Raw genomic sequence first — 20,527 nt, 5'->3', positions numbered from 1 at the left:
CCAGACGTGGTTTGTTTTTTTTTTTTTTTTCAAGTTGTGGCCTGTTTAGCGAGCCTTGTCGTGCACGTGGCTGTCTCCTTCCTGGGAGACTTGTTAGCTTCCCCTCTCAGAAAACATCGAAGGAAAGGCCTTCAGACAGATGATTAAGTCAGGGTTCTTGGCATCTGCATGTGGAATTAGTGGCTGTAATGTGAGCATTTACTCACTGATTGGAGAAATAGTTCCTAGTGTTTTCCATGGGGTAGCACATGTCACAAGCTGGAGAGAGAGTCCTGGCCTCGTGGAACTGAACATCTGCTGAGGAAGGTGATGAAAAAACAAGGACCCAGGTCGTGAGTCCCCTGTAGGGGGACAGGGGAGTGATGCGAGCCCAGAGTCGGGGCTGCGGAGCCGGGCACAGGAGGCCCATGGGCAGGGCACTGTCAGGGACAGTGGGGCCTGCAAAGAGAGTGGCAAAGGGGCTGGCAGATTCTGGGTGAGAGGGGAGACATTCTGAAGCAACAAAAGAAGGTTGGCCATCTGATTAATTCTTTCACTCCCTCCAAACATCACATTCGGCACAAAACATGGAGAAACATGGAAGATGGGGGGAAACTGACACCAGAAGACAGACAGGGCTAGGTGATGAGGACTTTAAGCATGGAAGCCAGGTGTTTGGACGAGTGAAAAACCAACACTCTCTGGCAAAGCAGGTCTTTAAGATGCCCCAAGACAGGGCATGACGTACAATGTCAAAAGAAGCTGTTGGTTCCCGTCTTTTTTGTGGCCTTGGGCTTGTCTACCAGGGATATTAAATCAGCTGAAACGTTGGCTGTGTCTACAGGACCCACCTGCTCCATCTCTCCGCAGTGGGGTTTGCTGGTGGCATGTTGTGCCAAGTTAGCTCGCCAAGCGGCCAACTGAAGTGGGTGGCATTTGGTGTATAACACCTCTGCTGCAGATGTCTGGATCAAGTGAGAGGCAAACAGATATGGACTGAAAGGAGGCGGGGTTGAAACAGAGACAGACTTGGTTGAGTAACTGATAATACAGCAAGGTGATCAATGAATCAGGGGTCCACTGCATGCCAGGCTCTGCTCGTCACCACGGGAGAGTCCAGGGGAACTTGAAGGATGGAGACACCTAGGTAGCCTTCCAGCAAGGATAATCTGATTAGAGGCCTGGAAGTGGGGGAGCCAGGAGGTAGGAGCCTAATGAAGCAGCCAAACAGCTTCAGGGCTAAAAGAGAGGACATGAGAGGAGCAAAGGGAGGGAGAGCCCTGTTCCAGAAGTCCGAAAATAAGATTAGCAGCTGCAGCATTGGACCTGGCCGCTGAGGACTCTTGGGAACATGTCTGTTGTGGTCCAGATATTTGTGACTCCCCCCTCCCAGGTTCATATGTGACGTTGCAGTTCTCAAGGTGATGGAGTTGTTGTCCACTTGCTCCGTCTTTGACTCTTTGTGACCCATGGACAACAGCACGACAGGCTTCCCTGTCCATCACCATCTCCCAGAGCTTGCTCAAACTTGTGTCCATTGAATCAGTGATGCCATCCAACCATCACATCCTCTGTCATCCCCTTCTCCATCTGCCCTCAATCTTTCCCAACATCAGGGTCTTTCCCAGTGAGTCTGCTCTTCACATCAGGTGGTCAAAGTGTTGAAGGTAGGGCCTTTGGAAGGGGCTTAGGTTGAGAGGGTGGAGCCCCCATGAACAGGATCGGCTGCTTCTGAACTGGGAGGAAAGCCCCAGCTTCATGCCCAGCCTGGAACCCAAACTCGCTATGGGGCCAGCCTCCTCTGGGAACCACGTGCCAGCTCCTGCTCCAGCTGCCAGAGGAGCCAACCTCCCAGGACCAGCCTGTGCACACATAGGCCGCAGTTCAGAGGAGGATGGCGCTGTCACCGCTGAAGCGCTGGGTGGAATCCCTCTCGGGGTCACGGATGGAGGAACCCTGAGCAGGCTGCTGCCTATCTGGGATGCGCTTTGCTGAGTGAAGGGAAGCCAGGAGCAGGGGTGCTGGGGCAGACTGAGAAGGTCAGAGCTGGGTCTGAAGTTCAGGATTGAGGATTCCTGACTTCACGGTGGTCTCGTCATCCCTGCGGGTTCTCGGCTGTGTAAGTGGATCCCAGAGGGAGGAGTGTTTGGAAGACGGAAGTTTCTTCCTGAATGAGGGTTTGGGCTCGATGCATCCACCTCTGGGACTCTTTCCTTCCAGAAAACCCAGGCTTGTGGCTGGGAGGTGCTGTGGTCTCTCGGTGCTCTCAGCCGCAATGGCCCTCCCTTGGCTGCCTCGAGTGTATCAGATCTAAACACTTCCTCCTGTATTGAAAAACAGAACTCTCTCTGTATCCTTGACTTAATTAGGGCCTGGAAAGATGGCTGAGCGCTGTGTTGGTAAGTAAATCTCCCCCGTTAACCTGCACATTGTCATAGCTGCCTTCGTAAACCGACAGTGACTGCAGAGTCTGAAGTAACTCAGAAAGATCAAGTTCAGACCAACAAAGCACTCATGCCTGATCACAGGAAAGGATCATCTTGGAATGGCCAGCTCCTGCAGGTAAGGCCCTGGCCACCTCCATCTGGACGCTGGTTCAGGCCATCCTGTCGACATGCCTATTGCGTGTGTCCTTTCTGAGTGAGCTGGGCCTCCCGCCTCCTTCAGTGAAATTTATTTTTTTCCATAGCACTTAAAATTACCTGACACACTATGTGTTTGTTTATTTAAATTTTGTCTGTCCCCCTTTCTCTGTCATGGTTCCCTCAGGCTGCTAATAGCAAAATATCCCAGCCTGATTGGTTTACACAAATGGAAATGAATTTTCACACAGATCAAGGGAGCCGGAAAGTCCAAGATCTGGTGTCTATGAAGTGTTCTCCCAGCTCCTGGCCAGGTCTTCACGTGGTGGAGAGAGATTTCTGGTTGCTTCTTTTTTCATAAGGACATCATTTCTATAGGATCAAGGCTCCACCCATATAACCCCATGCAAACCTAATACTTCCTTAAAGGGCCCATCTCCAGTAAAGCATGTGCAGGGTTAGGATTTCAGTATATGAATTACAGGGGAGAGGGTTGGGGGAACGATGCAATTCAGTCCAAGCTCCTTGGGGGCAGGACTGTGTCTGTTTATCCATTGTATAGTCCCATCGCTTAAAGCATGTTTGGGTACATTGTAGATGCCCTAGAAGTTTCTGTTGAATGAATGAACAAAGAAGGAGTACGTTTTGGGGGGAAGGACAACCTCTATTGTACCCAGAGCCATGCCAGGCAGCGGTATCAAGGTGTGTAAGGATGTCTCGTCCTACAGCTGGCCCTCAGGGGTTTTGGTGGCCCTGATGCCAAGCCTTCCCGCCCAGCTGGCCGCCAGGCACACGCTTTCCATCACCCATGAAGCCTGGGGGTGGTACCTGCTGAGAGATCCACCGGTTCCTTCCCACCAGCTTTGGGTCAGCACCCTCTACCTCCTGGCGCACAGGGCTTTACCACTTGTGTTCCTTTTCATGTTCTTGAGTCTATTTAATCTTTACAGCAGCCCCTGAGGTCAGCCTCTTGATCAGCCCCAGGTAGTAGATGGGGGTGGGGGCAGGAGAGGTTTGGGGAGGATGATGAGCTGGAGGGAATCTCTGGGTAGGGGGTGCACAGTTCAGACTCAGTCCTTCAGACACGGCCCCCAGATGGGCAGCTATTACAGAGAACACCCTGGACTGCTGGCAGGAAATCCTTCACCCCCAGAGCTGCCTCTGCCTCTCAGTACCAGGCCCCTTCAGCCCATCTGGCCTGGGGAGGGGAGAGATGAGTTCAGGCCCCAGGCAGCTTGGGCCAGCATGGCATAGCTGGCCCTCCAGCATCTTTGCCTATTCTGGGCCACTCAGGGAGCCAGGGGCTCCCTCCAGCCCACCCCCAGGACCCCGGTGGGGCACTTTGTGTCTGGGCTCGGGACGTCTAGAAGGAAAATTAAGAAGACATGAGACAGGAATGGGGGTGGATCGGATAGACACAGCAGGCTGCTCGGGATACTTTGGAATCAGGGGTCTCCCCAGAGCCCCTCAAATGCAGAGAACTGCCAGCATTGTCTGCCACAAGGAACCCAAGGGAGAGTCCGGCCAAGCTCCTGAGCTCGTGAGGTTGGCCCCTGGGGTCTACAGGACCCCCAAGGCCTGACTGGACACTCGTCTAGGCCTGGCTGCCCAGCTGGGCTGGTCCCATCTCGGGATGAGTCTGTCTCCACCCTGCTGCGTTCAGTGGAAATTCTCCTCCTTTGTGTGTGCACCAGGAGTTCTTGCTTCATTATTCAGGAAGTCTTTAAGCGGATACGCAACCTAGTTAGCCTCATTAACATATTTAAATCACAATTAATTGGAAAATTACAGTAAGGTGTGAAGTGGGAATCGTTGCTTTCAAATGAGCATCTACAATTGCTGATGAAACCCAGTTGTTAGTTTCTTTCCAGGAAGTTTCTGGATCCCCAGCGGGGCCCGCCTGGGCCCGGCACGTGTCAGCTGCCCCTCCCAAAGTGTGGCTCTGCACCCCCACACCCTGCTTTGCCAGGGGCAGGAGTCGCCCACCTGAGGGGCCCAGGCTGCCCCGCAGTGAGGGTAGGTGGGGCAGGGGTCTGTTCCACAGCAGTGGGCGTCCCTGCCTTTTGGTCTGAGCCCTGCTCTCCCAGGTCTCGTCACCATTATGTGGTTTCAGGACACGAGACACGGCCCCCAGGGCTCCCCAGGGGGAGCTTTCTTGTTTTCACTGGAGTACCAGGCCAGAGGGGAACTTTGCAGAGGGCATCTCAGCCACACTGTGGGCGGAGAGCTCCCACGTGACCTTGTCGACTCCCCCCGGTGACCTCCATCAGAGTCACCGGACCTGAGGCTCGGAGAGGCCACTGTGCTGGTAAAATCAGATGCCTGGGATGCGGACCCACGCAGGCTGGCTCTCAGATCTAGGCATTCAAGCCCTGGGATCCACTGCTTCCTGTAAAGTGGCCTCATCTCTCTCCAGCCCGGGGGAGAGCCCAGGTGAGTGAGCCTCTGCTTGGTCCAGAGACCTGTGTGGAGAGAGAATGCTCTGAGCACAGACAGTGAGCCCTGGACGTGGTCCTGCCACAGCCACATGCCCAGTGGGTGGCCGGACTCTGCTCCAGAGCCCTTGGACTCACTGCGCAACACCTCTCAGGCCGCCCAGGAACAAGAAGCCTCCTTCAGGATGGAAGGGGCCTGGGAAGGTGCAAAGGGGCTCCTGGGGCATCCAAGACAGGGGGCTGCAGTGGCTAAGATACATGACTTGTTCCTCAGGTTTCGTGTGAACTGGCCTCAGACAGTGCAGGTGCTAACGCAGTGTTGTAAGATGCCCGGAGGTTTCTAACTGAAGGCAGAGGGCGCCAGGAGCAGGGCCTGCAGGGGAGGGGGGAGGCTCGGGGATGAGGGTGCCAGGCCCAGTGAGATGGGGTCCTGGCCCCAAGCAGCCCCGCCTTCCACCAGGACCCTGTGGATCTGAGATCCTAGACTTCGCAGCTGCTCCATAGGCATGTGCCCCCCTGGGGTTTGGGGAAGGCACCCCCACCCCCGACATCATCGACGGGGTGGTGTGGTCCTGCCTATGATGGAGCAGCAGATACCTGGACAAGCGGTGATCAGAGCATGGTGCAGGGGGATGCCGCCTGGGGGAGCTTGGGATTTACTTCCCTTCCCGCAGACAGGATAGGGAGGTGGGAACATTTGTTTTCCCAGATTCCCCGAGTCACCCCGAGGGTTCATTTCCGTCTGCGGCTGCCCTGCTCATAGCTAAGCAGAAGATCCACGGCATTTCTAGATATTTAACGCCTGCGCAATTAACCGATTGTGTTACGTAATGTGTTCTTTAATGCTCCATTTATCTCGTAATTGAACATTTGTGCTTTCTGTTAGAGTGCATTGATTTTTCACTTTTAAAAATTCCATTTGGAAGTGTGAGCAACCTTGCAGATTCGAAGCGGGAGCGGCAGGGCGGGAGGCGGTCTGGAAGGGTCAGGCCGGCTGCAGGCAGGCTCAGCGGCCTCCCTGGTCTCTTTCCAGCCTCCAGGGCCGCGTGGGCACCGCTCCCCTCACTCTCTGCAGCCCTAGTGCTGTCCTCTTTGTAGAGGGAGGCTGGTGAGCAGCTGCAGGAAGGGCACACGGCTGTTCTGAGTGGGAAAACGGATCAGGATTCAAACCAGGTAATGGGAGTCTGGAGACCAGCTTGTGACCTCCCCATGTCAGGATACTACCTTGGACGCCAGTGTCCCATCCAGCAGCTTCTCCTTCCTGGCCATGCACAGCCCCGTCCTCCCACCTTCCCCAGCCAAGGAGGGCTGGAATCTGGCTGGAGGGGTGCCTGCTTCTCTCCGCAGCCACTTGTATGAAGCCGCCTCTGCTCTCTCTGCTCCAGACGGCAGGCTCCAGGCTGCCCACATGCAGGACTGCCTATAGACCGCACAGACTCCCTCTCTGATGAGCCTCTCCGGATGCGAAGTGAAAGGCAGAAATCAATAGCGAACTCGGGGCTCCCTGTGCCCCCAAGGCCCAGAAGCCGCCTTCTCAGTCGGCTGTCTTCCAGGCAGAGCCACCTGTGGGGAGAGGTGAAGGATACATGAGTTAATGAAAGCTCCTGCGGTTTTCACCGGCCTGCGCCGCATGTGTGTGCGTGTGCGCACCGTCCCTGGATGTCTCCACAGCCCGTTTCTGCATCTGCGCCGGCCCGTCCACACAAGAGCGGACAGGACGTCTGTGTGCTGCGGTGCACATACATTTCCGTCTCCCGAGAGGGCTGTCGTGCGCAGATCTATAGATCTGAGTGTGCGCAGCTGGGGTGGCTGTGTGTCTGTGTAGGAAATGAGGGTCTATGGCAACAGGTGTGTGTGTGTGTGTGTGTGTGTGTGTGTGTGCTGTGTGGGTCTGTGGGTGTGCTATCTTTTCCTGGGTCTGAGCGTAGCTGGGTATAGATGCACAAGCGCTTGTCTTGAGTGTGTGCCGTGTATGTATTGACACGCACGGGTTGTGTGTATGTAGACATGTATATACACATATGTGTGTATACATGTACCTGCCGACTCAGGAAATGTGATTTACTCCGTGCGCCACAGACTGAGGAGTGGACTCATTCTAACCCCACATCTGCGTTAGCCATAGGCCCGCCCGTCGCCCTCACCCCGCCAAGCAGCCGTGCCTCACCGTGGGGCCCCGTCACGCCGCCTGCCCCTGATACTCTGTGCGTGGACACCTGACCCAGAGATATCCCGGTTTCCTGCCCGTTAGAGGCCTCTGGTCCACAAGACAAACGGGGAAAGCGGGCTTGTTCTCCATGTGGCTGCAGCCTGTCCTTTAGTCACTGGCCTCTTTTCTTATCATCTCTGCCCCAGGTTAGCGACGTGCCCCAGGTTAGGGGCTGCAACTCCTGCTGTGGTGACGTAGAAACCCCTGAGACCCAGAAACCCAGCAGGCTCCAGCCCCTGTCAGCTCTGTCTGTCCTGGCCTGTCCACGGCGTCCCCTTGCTCCCTCTCCTTGTGTGCCTGGAGAGAGCCAGGGCTTTCCCCAGGCGCAGGACACCCAGGCTGGGTTCTCCCTGGCCTGCCCAGCCACAGGCAGTGCAGGAGCTCAGCCACCCAGGGAAGCACCTGCTACTTACCACTCTGACCCCTTCCACCTCGTCCCGAGAGTGCTTCGGTCGTCAAGAAGTCGTCAAGTGTACGTGTCACGGTGGGTGCGGCTGAGTGGGGAGGAACTGTTGGGTTCCCCAGAAGACACACAGAAAGCTGCCTGGGGGACCTACATCCAGGTCTGGTCTAACCATCACCTCCACCTTCACTCTCTCCTGTTTAGTCACTTCTTTCATATAATTCATTTCTTCAAAAATAGTAACTGGACACCATGCAAACTCCTGAGAAGACAAAGGCACACACAGACACACACAGACACACACACACACACACACACACACTCACACACAGTAAATGCAATACCCAGACCCAAGATAGCCAGCCAGCAAGATCGTCATCTTGGGAGAAATGTCATTACCCCTAACTCTGACAGGTGGATTGAGGTGCCCCGCCTCCCCCCATGCTTGGACTTTTCACCCCGATCAGGCCCACCTGCCCAAGGCATTCAGTGAGGAATCGTGTGCTCCTCACTGCGGGGCCCAACTCCCAGGAAACGGGCAGCCGGGCTTCTCTTGTGCAAGTGCTGACTCTGCGCTCACTAGGGTGCTTCCCTGACCTTGTCTGGCTAGATCTAGAGTTAGCGGTAGGCCGTGCCAGGTTCCTAGGACCGCCATAGCACAGTACCACCAGCAAGATGGCTTTAAACAACAAGATTTGTTCTCTAAATCCTATTAGAGAATCCTCCTCCATTTGAGGGGCCAAAAGTCTGAAAGTGAAGAATAGGTAGGGCCACGCACTTTCTGATGGGTCTAGAGAAGGGTCTTTGCTTGCGTCATCCTAGCCAGTGACTGCCGCCAACCCTGGGCATCCTGTGCCTTTTCAATGCCTTATCCTAGTCTCAGCCTCCATCCTCACGTGGCATCATTCCTGTATGTGTCTGTGTGTGCACAACACCTCTCCTTACAGGGACCCCAGTCATCCTGGGTCAGGGCCCGCCCTAATTCTAAGATGACCTCACCTCAAGTTGATCACACTTGCAAACACCCTATTTCCAAGTCAGCTCACATTGGCAGACTCCTGGTGAATGCATCTGTGGGGACACTCCTCACACTAGTGCCTGGGCTATGTAAGGTTTGAGAATGAGACCCTATGGCAACCAGTTGGAAGACAGGCTGGATTCCATGGGGACTCAAGTGCTTCTTATGACTGATAGATTGTATGAAAAGCAAAGTGGGGAGGGGCTTCCAATAATGAGGTGACAGGTGGTCTTCAGGCCGCCATGCCCAGGCCGTCTCCTACTTTGTCTGCAGTGAGAAAGGAAGCCTGCACTCTTGGGCTCCTTTCTTCTGGACACACCAGGGAAATTGCCTCCCAGGCTTTTCTGCCCAGAAGCTGAAACATGGTAGCTTTGCAGGGTCATTCCTGAAAGAAGCAGCAAGTCTTAGCCTAGGTGAGCAGTGAGTTAGAAGTGCTAATGCCTGTGAGGAGACTCTTCTAGGCCGGTCAGGTGAGAAGACCCTGCAGAGGAGAGGCCGCAGGAAGCCAGGAAGCATGGCAGAAAGTTCCAGGGGTCAGACAAGTACGTGTGGACATCGCACTCAAGAGCTGATCGAAGAAGCACGCTCTCTCCCCTGTGCTGAGCTTGGCCGCTCCTCTCCCGAGCACACCTCTCCAGGGTGGGTTTGAAGCCATCATTTGGACATGTGTTTTCTTGCACTGTTGTAATGAGTATGGGTTGCCTAGTGTTAGCTGAAGAAATGCCAAATATTTTAAACTCTACTTTCTCACTCTGTATGGTACTAAATTTTCTTGTTCCTCTCAATTACTTCTGACAGAGAGAGTAATTCACTCCAGATGCCCCAATCAGAACAGGTGACCATGATCTCAGAGAAATCTAGCATTAGATGTGCTATAGATGATCCCTTAACTTATTCGAACATTACACAGTTTTTGGAAATAATATTCAATAATGAATAAGCATGATATGCCCGTGTGAAGATAAATGAGTAAATTGTGTGACAGGAACGTCCATGAAATCATGTTACTAGAACATTCTAAGGGCAAATCAGAGTATGAAATGTATATTCCATCATAATCCAGCGCTCATGTTTATGGAGTTGAAGCAAAAATTTGGGAAGACAATGCTTATATGAAATGCATTTTGATTCTCATCTGTTCTGTTTTCTCTCTGTTTTTAAAATGCTGTTCCCTGGTGCCTCAGCAGTGAAGAGTCTGCCTGCAACGAAAGAGACATAGGTTTGATCCCTGGGTCGGGAAGATCCCCCGGAGAAGGAAACAGCGACCCACTCCAATATTCTTGCCCGGGAATTCTCATGGGCAGAGGAGCCTGGCGGGCTGCAGTCCATGGGGTCACTAAACAATGACAACAACATGACCCTTCAAAGTGGTTTCATAGCCCACTAATAGTTCATAGATACTTGAAAAATATTGTTCTAGGGTCATCAACACATTTACCATTTTGGCAAGTTTCATTTGGCAAATATTTCTCAAAGGTCAGCGTTGAGATTAAGGGATGTGGGAAAAAGGAATGTTCCAGCATACTTTGTATGCATTAAATGTATAATTGAACACACCTTGAGAACTATTGTTCTTTGATGGATATTTGCAAGGTAAATTGAAACCAATTAGATGGCAATCTTCTTTCTTTCCTTTTTTTCCAGACTAACAAAAACTGAGCTCCCAAAAGCCCCTGGGTACGTGATGCCGTGCTGGATCCCCCAGCACTGCTGCTGTGGCACTGGTTGAACTCTCTGGGAAGGCTGATGCCTCACCTGCCCCGGGACTAGGAGTGTGTGCCTTGGCAGCAGGGTTTTATATGTGACTTGATACCATATTTTGGTTAATACAGGCACACGAAATGAAGGGTATAATCCGGTGCTGTTCCGTCCATCGTCCAGTCATCCATCCATCACAACGGCATCACACTGTACTGAGAAAACTTTCAAATATACCTGTTATTAAGTCCAAGATTGTACTGCTCATCACTCAAGAGGCCAATAAATTAAGAAACCAGTCTTGGGGACAAGGAATAACAACTTTATCTGGAAAGCCAGCAGACTTAGAAGACGGTGGACGCACATCGCACAGAACCACCTTGAGTTGGAGGTCAGGATCCTTTCATAGCAAAAGATGAAGGAGTAAAGTCAAACACTTCCTGGGCTTCTAGTCAGCCTCTGGAGGGGATGTGGTAATTTCTTCCTCCCTGCAGCCGTTCACAGACAGGCCTGTTCAGGATGTTTCTTGGGAGCTAAACAAAGGTATTTTAGCTTAAAATACCTGTTGCTCATTACCTGGGTTGCAGGGATCCCAGAGATGGACCATTATGTATAATTTAAACTTATAGGTAATATCCCTTCAGTGACTAACTTAGAACAAAGTTCTTCTCTATTGCATACCCACAAATGGAGAAAATTGTATGATGAATTTCAAAATATTCATCAGCAAGACTCAATATTTACAAGGATTTTGTCTTCCTTGATTTTTTTTGAGGGGGGTGCTGAAATATTTAAAAACAAATTCCAGATACTCTGCCATTTTGCTTCTGCCTGTCTCATCGTGAAACTCTGAAAGACACGGACACTTCCTCGTTTCAGCACAAGGTCATTGTCAGAAAACAAAGAGGAATACTTATTTGGAAATATCCAATGCCCAACTCTGAGTCAAATGGCCTCAGTGGTCTAAAGTCTAAAAAAACAATTGTACAAATCCAGGTTCAAACAAGGCCCAGGCTTGGCCTCTTTAAATTTAAAGGGCCCTCCCCTGTTCTTTTACTTGGAGACTGTGATGTGTTGAGGAAATCAGCTCCTCTGTCCTTTAGGGGCGTCTCTCTCTTGTTTCCTCACCATGTCATTTAGGACCTTAGGCTGTCCTCATGTTTCTTGTAAACCAGAAGCTACTTCTTAGGGCTTGATTAGACGTAGGTTCACTGTTTCAGGCAAAGATCCTTCAGCCCTACACCGAGTATCCCACTGTGAGACCCATATTGTCTGGCTGCCCACTTTTCATGATGCTCAAACTGATCAGGGGCTTCATAGGGCTACATGGCACCCTATTGCAAAGTTCCTCATCAGCCTTTCATTCAATGGTTTCATGGACCGACCATCACTTCCTGAATCATCGATTTCCTTGACGTTTGCAAAATGGTGATCGCTAATTCTATCATCCTTTTCCTTTCATCAGCTGAAATTCTTCCATAAAGGAGACTTTACCTCCTCAACGAGATTTTATTTGTCTTCACGAAAATATAGTTCATGTAAGAGCAATTACATACTATGTGGTTTCACTTGTTTGGGATTTCTCTGCTCAGTGAACAGATATAAGTATTGATATACTTATAATGTAGATATCCATGTTATGAACCTGGAATGATTCATCCTAAGGCGCCTGCCATCTTTGTGTCTCACTGCATCGTGGGGTCAAAAGGGAGACTTCAGGATTTGTTGGATTACTTCAAGCTAAAAGAATTGTCTCCTCTCATAAGAGGCGAGAGCGCCAGTGCCCTGCCCACTCGTGTGGCCTTCTCTGGGCAGGCCAGGAACCTTGGGCATTTCTGAACCCAGTCTTGGTGACAGTCCAGGGCCACCTCCTCTCCTACAGGAAGTCTCGTTGGAGGACTTGGTATCGCCAGGAGGGAGGATTTGCCAGGTAAGGTCTCCAACCCTGTTAGAATTTGCAGAATGATGGAGAAGGGAGAGGAAGTCACGGTCAGACACAGATAGGGGTGGGAACAGCCACAGAAGTGGACATTTACATCAAGCTCTTCAGTGATTTCACGAAGGCGCCTTTGATTTAATCAGTGCAGGGCTAGTTCCTGCTTCCACCTGTTACTCCTTTGACTGTATAAGGGATTTTTTTCATCCTAGTCAACCCAGTCTCGCACAAAGCCATGGTTTACATGGCATGTCAACATTTCCGTGATTTCTTTGCAAGACACAGAGTCTGAAGACTGATCATGCACTGATGGTGGTGGAGTTTAGTCACTCAGTCGTGTCTGGCTCTTTGAGACCCCATGCCCATCAGGCTCATCTGTCCATGGGACTCTCCAGGCAAGAATCCTGAGTGTATTGCCATTGCCTTCTCCAGATCATGTATTAATAGCCAAGAAAACGAGATGTTGGCTTTAAAACAGGAAAGCATCTTGACTATCAATTGGTCACAAACTCTTGGTACTCACGCATATGTGGGATTAGGCTAAAATAAGAAGGGAAGAGTCTAGGAATGTCCCTGGCGGTCTACTGGTTAAGACTTCACCTTCCAATGCGGGGGAGGTGGGTTTGATCCCTGGGTGGGAGAGCTAAGACCCCACATTCCTCATGGGCCAAAACGTAAAACAAGCAATATTATAACAAATACAATAAAGACTTTAAAAATGATCCACGTTAAAAAAAAATCATTTTTAAAAGAAGGAAACAGTCTAGAGGTTTATAATATAAGTGCCCTCCATCCCGACACCAACACGCCCCTCTGCTCCAGAAAGGTGGCAACACGCTCATCCACAGAGACACCGATGACCCAGCCCAGCCACATTTAACCTAGGGAGGAAAGCAAACAGTCTGGCTTACCCCATGAGGGTGCCACTTTAAACTGGAGTTAAAGGTGAAGGTTACAGGCTTTAACCTCAAGTCACCGCAGACTGTTATGTGAGAGAAGGTCTGAGTAGGCAATCAATAACTCATGTATTACCAGCCAGTTGTTTGATGAATCCAACTCACCATTGACAGTGTCACAGGTGACTTGACTGAAGCTTCCTGTCCAGCTCTTCCGTGTATGTGTGTGCAACCTGAGGGCCTGGGAGTACATCTCCAAGCATTTTTCTTCTGGAACCGACAGGCTCCAGACTTTGAATTGAGTGCACACGCCCAGGCAGGTATCCCGGAACACATAATGGTTGTGGGGAAGCCAGTTGGGCCTGGTTATTGCAGATCACACGTAACAGTGTGTAAAATCTCCCGCTGTTTGGAGATTCTTGTGCTAAGCAGGTTAATTAAACCTTAATTTGAATCTCCCAGCTTATATGGGTCTGGCCTTAAAATTATCCCACCTAATTCTCTGGCTATGTGTGCATTAGTGGAGGAGGGAGAGGGAAGGTAAGGCGTTTTATATGCCTGAGTCATTAAATTGGCTTAATCTAATTAGTAGGTTGTGAAACAGTTGATGGAATTTGATGGACATGACACCTTAGGAAAGCCAATATATTTTAAAATATTATTTTTCTTTGCAAAACACTGGCTGTAATGTTTTTGGTATGATAACAGTTCATGGTCAAATTAAATTAGCTGGTGTTACCTCGGAGTCCCAGGTGGACGCATTTGTCTCAGGCACCAATAGCTCTGGCTGGGGCCCCAGGACCCCGACTTCTGGAGACAATGGCCCACTGCAGGGGCAGTCTGGCTTTGGGGCAGTTGGCCCGTTTTATGACTCACAACATCTGGATATTTGTCAACTTCCAAATGCTCAGAGGAAACAGCCCACAGTCTTCATCCCAGCCCCGTTGTTGCTTGTGACACAGTCCCCTCCACATACACTCACGCCATCCCCAAAGACTCCGGGTGCTGGACCTGGACATGAGTGTCTAACCTCCTCTTCACCTTTACAATTGCAAATACAAATCAATCTCTTGTCACTGATGAGCCCTCTGGGAAATTCCCTGCCTCAGCTCAGGACACTAAAGGATGTTTGTGAGAATTTTCCAAACCCAGCCGTACATTTGTCCTCTGCCGATTGCCAGCCATCAGGCCACAAGACTGCTTTCATAAGAGGCAAAAGCAAGTAAAATTCCTCTGGTTCCAGATCCCTATTTTTTAACAGGTAAAAGTTCACCCTGTATGTTAGAAGCACTGAACTCACGCTGCTATCTGTACACCTCTGCCCACCATAGAAAAACATTACCACACAAACCAACGCATATTCTCTCCTCCCGACTAGCAGAATTCTCTAGAAAGAAAGAAAACAAAGCTAAGAACATCCTCTAAGTCTTGTAACCTAGAAATGTTTTTGTGGCTGAACTTGAGAAAAGGGTGCCCTTTACTACTGCAACTCCATTCTCAACTCACTACAGGAGGCTGTGTGAGAAAATGGGCTAAAAACAGACAATCAATAAAGCGTATTGCAAACGCAGTGTGCTCTTAAATGGTCCAGTCTCCGGCTGTCTTTGAAGAGAAAGGGAAGGTGCAGGAATAACTAAGCCAGAAGTAAGCAGTCGAAGTACTTATCTCTGTGAACAAAGGTCTCTGAAGGATGTTACAGCATGTTTGCTGGCTGGCTGACACCCCACGGAGATAAATGCCAGGGAATCGCTTTTAGAAGGAAACGTGCCAGCCTCAGCCCAGGGTCCCCATGCTCCAAGCAGACACTGGGGCAGAACCGGGCCCAGGACCAGTGCAGAGAATCTCAGATGCCGGCCGTGAACTGTGAAGAGAAGGAAGCACCTGCCCAAATCCTCTCCTGGCCCCATGAGGACCCACGCCCTGGACTGGGCAGGACCCATGCCTGAAACATCACCTTGGAACAACAGCCCAGGTGCCATGGAGGTGGGAAGGCCATCCCGCCAATGAGAACACAGAGCCTCGAAAAGCAAAGGGCCCGTCTGCCTCTTGCCAGATGGCAGAGCATCTGAGCTAAGTATCACTGTTAATGGGGAGGCTTTGAAGTCAGGCTCCCTGGGTCTGAATCCAGATCACCGTGTATGAGCTGCATGACCTGGGACAGGCCACCTCACCTCTCTGTGTCCCTGGGTAAATAACGGATGATCGCAGTTCTGACTTCACTGGGGTAAACTCAAGGCCAAAAACGTGCCTTAAGTAGGAAGGACGTGGTCAGCATGGACTGTTGTGATGGGTGAGAAGGTTCGCCGCAGCCAGACCAGGCAGAACACTCACCACTGTCCTCCTGATGGTGATTCTGTCCATGCTGCCACTTTGGCGGAGGCGCTGGCATCACCTCTGTAGACATCTTCCATGACTGGTGGCCACGCGGCAAGCCAGAGGCAGTCAGGCATTCGTTAGGGGAGCCACTGGTGTGGTTTCAGGGATGCCACAGCCCACATCCTGCTGGCCAGGAAGTCTGGTCTCCGCCTTCTACTAGCCCAGCACCGGCCGAGGATGCCTGGTCTCCTGCAGGGCCCTCCTCGCCTGGCCTCTCTTCTTCCATACGTGTCTTTCTCTTGCACATCTTCACAGAGTTTGGGATGACCGTGCAGGCGGCCTCTGGCTCTAAAGCACATGTGAACCTTCAAGGGGCACATATTCAAAGACGTGAGTGTGCGCTCCATCGAAGTCAGGTCTAAGGGAAGTGGCGCCCTCCGTCTCCTACTGTTGGCGACCCTTCAGCTCCATCATGTCCCACCTCTTCTCCTTCCTGCAGTCAGTAACGCTTCCTGCCTGTTCACTTGATGCCAGCCCCTGTAGGCCAGCTGTTGCACTGCATTACTGTACTTTTCAAGGTGCTCTACTATAAGATGAAAAATGTTTTCTTTCTTTGTTGCTTATTTTTTCCTATGTTATTTGTGAGAAAAGTATTATAAACCTATTACAGTACAGTCTTAGCAGTATAGAGCCAATTGGGTTAGTTGGGTACCTAGGCTAATTTGGGGGCTTCCCTGATAGCACAGCTGGTAAAGAATCCACCTGCAATGCGGGAGACCTGGGTTTGATTCCTGGGTTGGGAAGATTCCCAGGAGAAGGGAAAGGCTACCCACTCCAGTATCCTGGCCTGGAGAAGTCCATGGACCATCCATGGGATCGCAAAGAGTCTGACACGACTGAGCGGCTTTTGCTTTCACTTAGGCTTACTTTGTTGGATGTTGCTGGACAAGAACAACATGCTCTTGGAGTGGGGCTTGTCCATATGGAAAGGGCTTACTGTACTGGTCCTCTTGCCAGTCTACATACCCTGGGGTCCGGGAAGCAGTAACACGCCCAGCGTTCCCTTTGCAGAAGACAGTGCGAATATTTACCAAACAGGAGATTGGGTTTTAGTCAACTTCTCTATATTGGGAGGAGGTAGTTATTATCTTTTTGTTTCTTATTGTTGGGTTTTCTGAGGCTGATCCAGTAAAGTGTCCCACAGTCTTTTCTGTGCAACTTGCAAAGCTCTCTCCTTTTTCATCTCCAGCCCCCACGATGCCTCTCTGAGAGGAGACGACAGGTTCTCGGCCAGAAAATAAAGACTTAAAAGTAGGTAGAGGTATCTACCTCTCTTCATGAACCAGGGATTGAACCCAAGTCTCCTGCATTGCAGGTGGATTCTTCACCAGCTAAGCCACACAATGGAAGCCCAAGAATACTGGAGTGGGTAGTCTATCCCTTCTCCAGCAGATCTTCCCAACCCAGGAATCGAACTGGGCTCTCCTGCAGTGCAGGTGGATTCTTTACGAACTGTGCTGACCCAGGGCTTCTGACCCTCAGCACTACTGACATGGGGGCCTGGCAGGGGTCCCTGTGGTGGGGCTGACTGTGTACTGGGAGATGTTTGGCAGCATCCATGGCCTTGACCTACTAGCAGGACCCCTACAAGTTGTGCTCCCACATAACCACACACCCTCTGATGCCTGGAGGGGCTCCTATGTCCTTCCTACAGATGCTGACATGCAAAGAGCTGGCTTGACCTGCAGCATCCTTGCAAATCTGGCTCTCAGATCCGATGCCCAGCCTGCCTCTAGGACATACCTCGGTGGGGCTGGTTTGCTGCACTGAGAGGAAGAGTCAAGAGGAACGCTTGTGTTGGTGGTGAGCCAGGGGCAGAGGGCGAGGACGCTGCAGTCTGCCTTGCACCGGAGAGAGAAGAAAACGCTCTTGTGTTGATGAGGGACCAGGCTGTGCGTGACTCAAGCCCAGGGGATGCCGGGCTCGGGCGCAGTGTGTCACCTGGGGCGGCTGCCACAGCAGGAGGGTCCATAATCTCTGCAGCAAATCCTCATCTACCTGGCAGGAAACCAGGCAGGATGCTTTCACCCTCCTTTGGTAACTGCCTGACGGTGTGGTCCACTCTGGAATGCAAAAACCCCGAGATGTCCTTTCTGTTGAGCTGCACTGTCCCTCGAAGCCCCTCTGCCCCAAGCTTGCTGAGGTCCCAAAGGTCAAGGACACGGGCCGCCGACACCCTGGACTCTCACCAGGTTTGCTCTTATGTAAACTGAGAGGTGCGGCTGCCATTCAGCTGAGCCTCGGTGGGTTCTTTGGTCGCCCCTGGTGGGGGCTGGGTGTGTACGAGTCGGTTTAGAGGTTCTTCCTCCACAGAGCTCTGGCTGGGGCGGCCTCACCGGGCCTCTGAGGGGTCGGCAGTGGCCAGGTCTCCTCCGCTCCTTCTGTGCCTCCTGCTCGGCTTCTCTACCTCTGGGCCCCGGTGCCAGTCCAGACTCTGCTTCTCCTGCAGGTCACACCCAACAGCTTGGGGGCCCAAAGGTGGGGACGGGATACTGAGGTTCCAGTCCACCTGTGGGTCCAGCTCAGCTGCCCAGGCCCACTAGACTGGACCCTCCCCGATGCCATGATGGCCGTTCCCCACACCCCAGGATGGCGGGTCCTGGGGGCTTCTGACTCTAGCATCAGACACAGAAGTGTCAACCCCGCCTGGACAGAACATCAATCCCCGCAAAGTCTTACAGACAAATGACTCCAGTGCACCTTTGCTACATCAGACTCATACGGGCAAGAACGCATGTCAGCAGGCATCATTTTTAGACCGGGAAAGCTCTACTTCAGGCTCCCGAGCATAACGGGGCCCCTCTTGCCCTGGAGGCTTCAGCCTGGGGTGGGAGGCAGTGCCATCAGTCAAGTCAAGAACACCCCTGCAGGTTAGGTCCAGCTCTGGCCCTCTGTCTCAGATACTGCAGAGTCAAGGTTTGTGAGGTTTTGACATTTCAAGGTCACTTGTCCAGTGACTATGAGTGTACGCATCTGATTGGTTTCCTGCTGTTTGTTGAATTCTTATGTTCCAGAAACTAGGCTAGTAGCATTGTATGGGACCACTCGATTGAGCTTCGTGAAACCTGTGAAGTAGTTCTGCCCTGTCCCCATTTCTGAGATGGGAACGTGGAGGCTTAAGGAGGATAACCTGCTGGCCACACACCATCTGCTCCATGAAGGGAGAGCTCAGACCTTCTGCCTCCCTGGTGTGCAAACCAGACTGATTCAACTGATCTGTTTCTATTCCCCTCTGGCCTTCACGTGTTTTTTAGTTCCGATGCCATGACCCCACTGAAAATAGACAAAGAAAATAAAAGTAAATGTATTTGATTAAAAATATCAGGGAGAGAGAGGAATTTGCTGAAAATTCATTTCAGGTGGCCAGATATCATGGGTGCCTCACGGGCTTAGCATCTCCTAGTTTGAACTTTTTCAGGAGAGTTAAAGTGCCATTATTTGCAAAAATTAGTAAAGTGGCAGATTGTCATGTTTCTCGAGCCACTGTCCCAGTTAATTGAGACATCTAAAGACCACACAGGGAGCAGCTGAAGGGGTCACCCCGGAAATCTGACTCCCCAAGCTGGCACAGCACACGCCGGCTGGGCTGGGTTTGGTAGGAGGAGCCAAGTATGTCCCGCATTCCTAGTGCCAGTTGGTTAACAGAGCGGCATCATTGTGGGTCTCCAAGGACGGGACCGTGGGGCCCAGCTCCCCGCAGAAGGAATCTGCTCCCCTCACTGGGGATGGAGGTGGGGCCGCGAGCAGCGGCAGATGACATGTGGCCGTCCCCACCCAGGCAGGCGCCGCTTGCCAGTTCTCGGGTGAAGCACTAGAGGGGAGTGTGCCAGAAAACCAAACGAGATTTTCGAAGAAGCGCTTTCAAACTCGATAATGAATTTCCACTAAATTAAATGTTTGCTCCTTGTGGTTAAAAAAACCTAATGGACATATTACCACCATTAGTTCGTGCCTGCCACTTGGAAACCAGAATTAATGGCTCCAAAGTGTCTCTGCTCAGAGAATTTACAGAGAGCCTGGGTGGGTAAAACATATCTGTTTTTCTTTATCAAACACAACCCCCAGATAACCCAATAACTCATGCGCTCCCCACTGCGGCCTCATTGACTCCTTTTGTAAAAAGCTCGTAAGACGATCAGCTCTTTGAGAAAGTATAAGAGGTTGTCAGACTTAAGTCTAACATCAAAATGGTGGGGGTGTGAGAAGGTGGAGCTGGATATCCGAAGTGGAGCTATGGGTTTGCTCTCAGAGACCGAATGCTGAGGAATGGAAAAACTCGAACAGTGTGATTCGCTTTGGGGAGGGGGGTAGTCCTCCAAGGGCTGGGAAAGATGGCCAGGCTCACTCTGCCTGGCTTTATTAACTCATCCTTAATTAGCCCGTAGCTTCGATACAATTTAGCTCGTGCCATATGGGCTAATATCATGCTGAATGGCACCCCCCGTGCAGGTGGCGGTCTGTGACACCGAAGGCGGATCAGCAGAAGCCCGCAACGACACAGCCTTAACGGCCACGGCGCCATTTGCCATGCCACAGTTATGGTTGTGTAAGCACTTCCATTAGAAACTCTGATTTTCAAAGATTTTATAAATTAGTTATTTAAAAAAAAACAACAATCACTCTGGGCTGGAATGAAACCCAGCCAGTCAGCTCGCCGCCAGGAAGGTTTATGGTCAACGACACTCAGAAAAAGCATGTGGCCAGCGACCCAAGTTTGGGGGGCTCACTCCTTTTGCTCGGATCCCCCGAATCAGACACAAATGCAGTTTCACGTTGAGTGACAGGTAGCAGTCTGTGGTGGTTCTCCAGGATTAGACTTCCCTGGTGGCGCAGGTCATCACTCATTGTCCCTGGCGCTCCTGAGTTCGCGCTGCTTGTCTTTGTCAATTGGAGGAGGGGGTCCCCTGCAATGACTGGGGGTGGACACGTCTTTCACCCCAGGAAAGGGGACTCTGGGCCACATTCCAGGAAGGAGGTTTCAGAGGGAGAAGGGAC

The sequence above is a fragment of the Capra hircus genome, chromosome 26, assembly GCF_001704415.2.
Source record: "Capra hircus breed San Clemente chromosome 26, ASM170441v1, whole genome shotgun sequence".
NCBI lineage: Eukaryota > Metazoa > Chordata > Mammalia > Artiodactyla > Bovidae > Capra > Capra hircus.
This window is presented reverse-complemented; position numbering follows the sequence as displayed.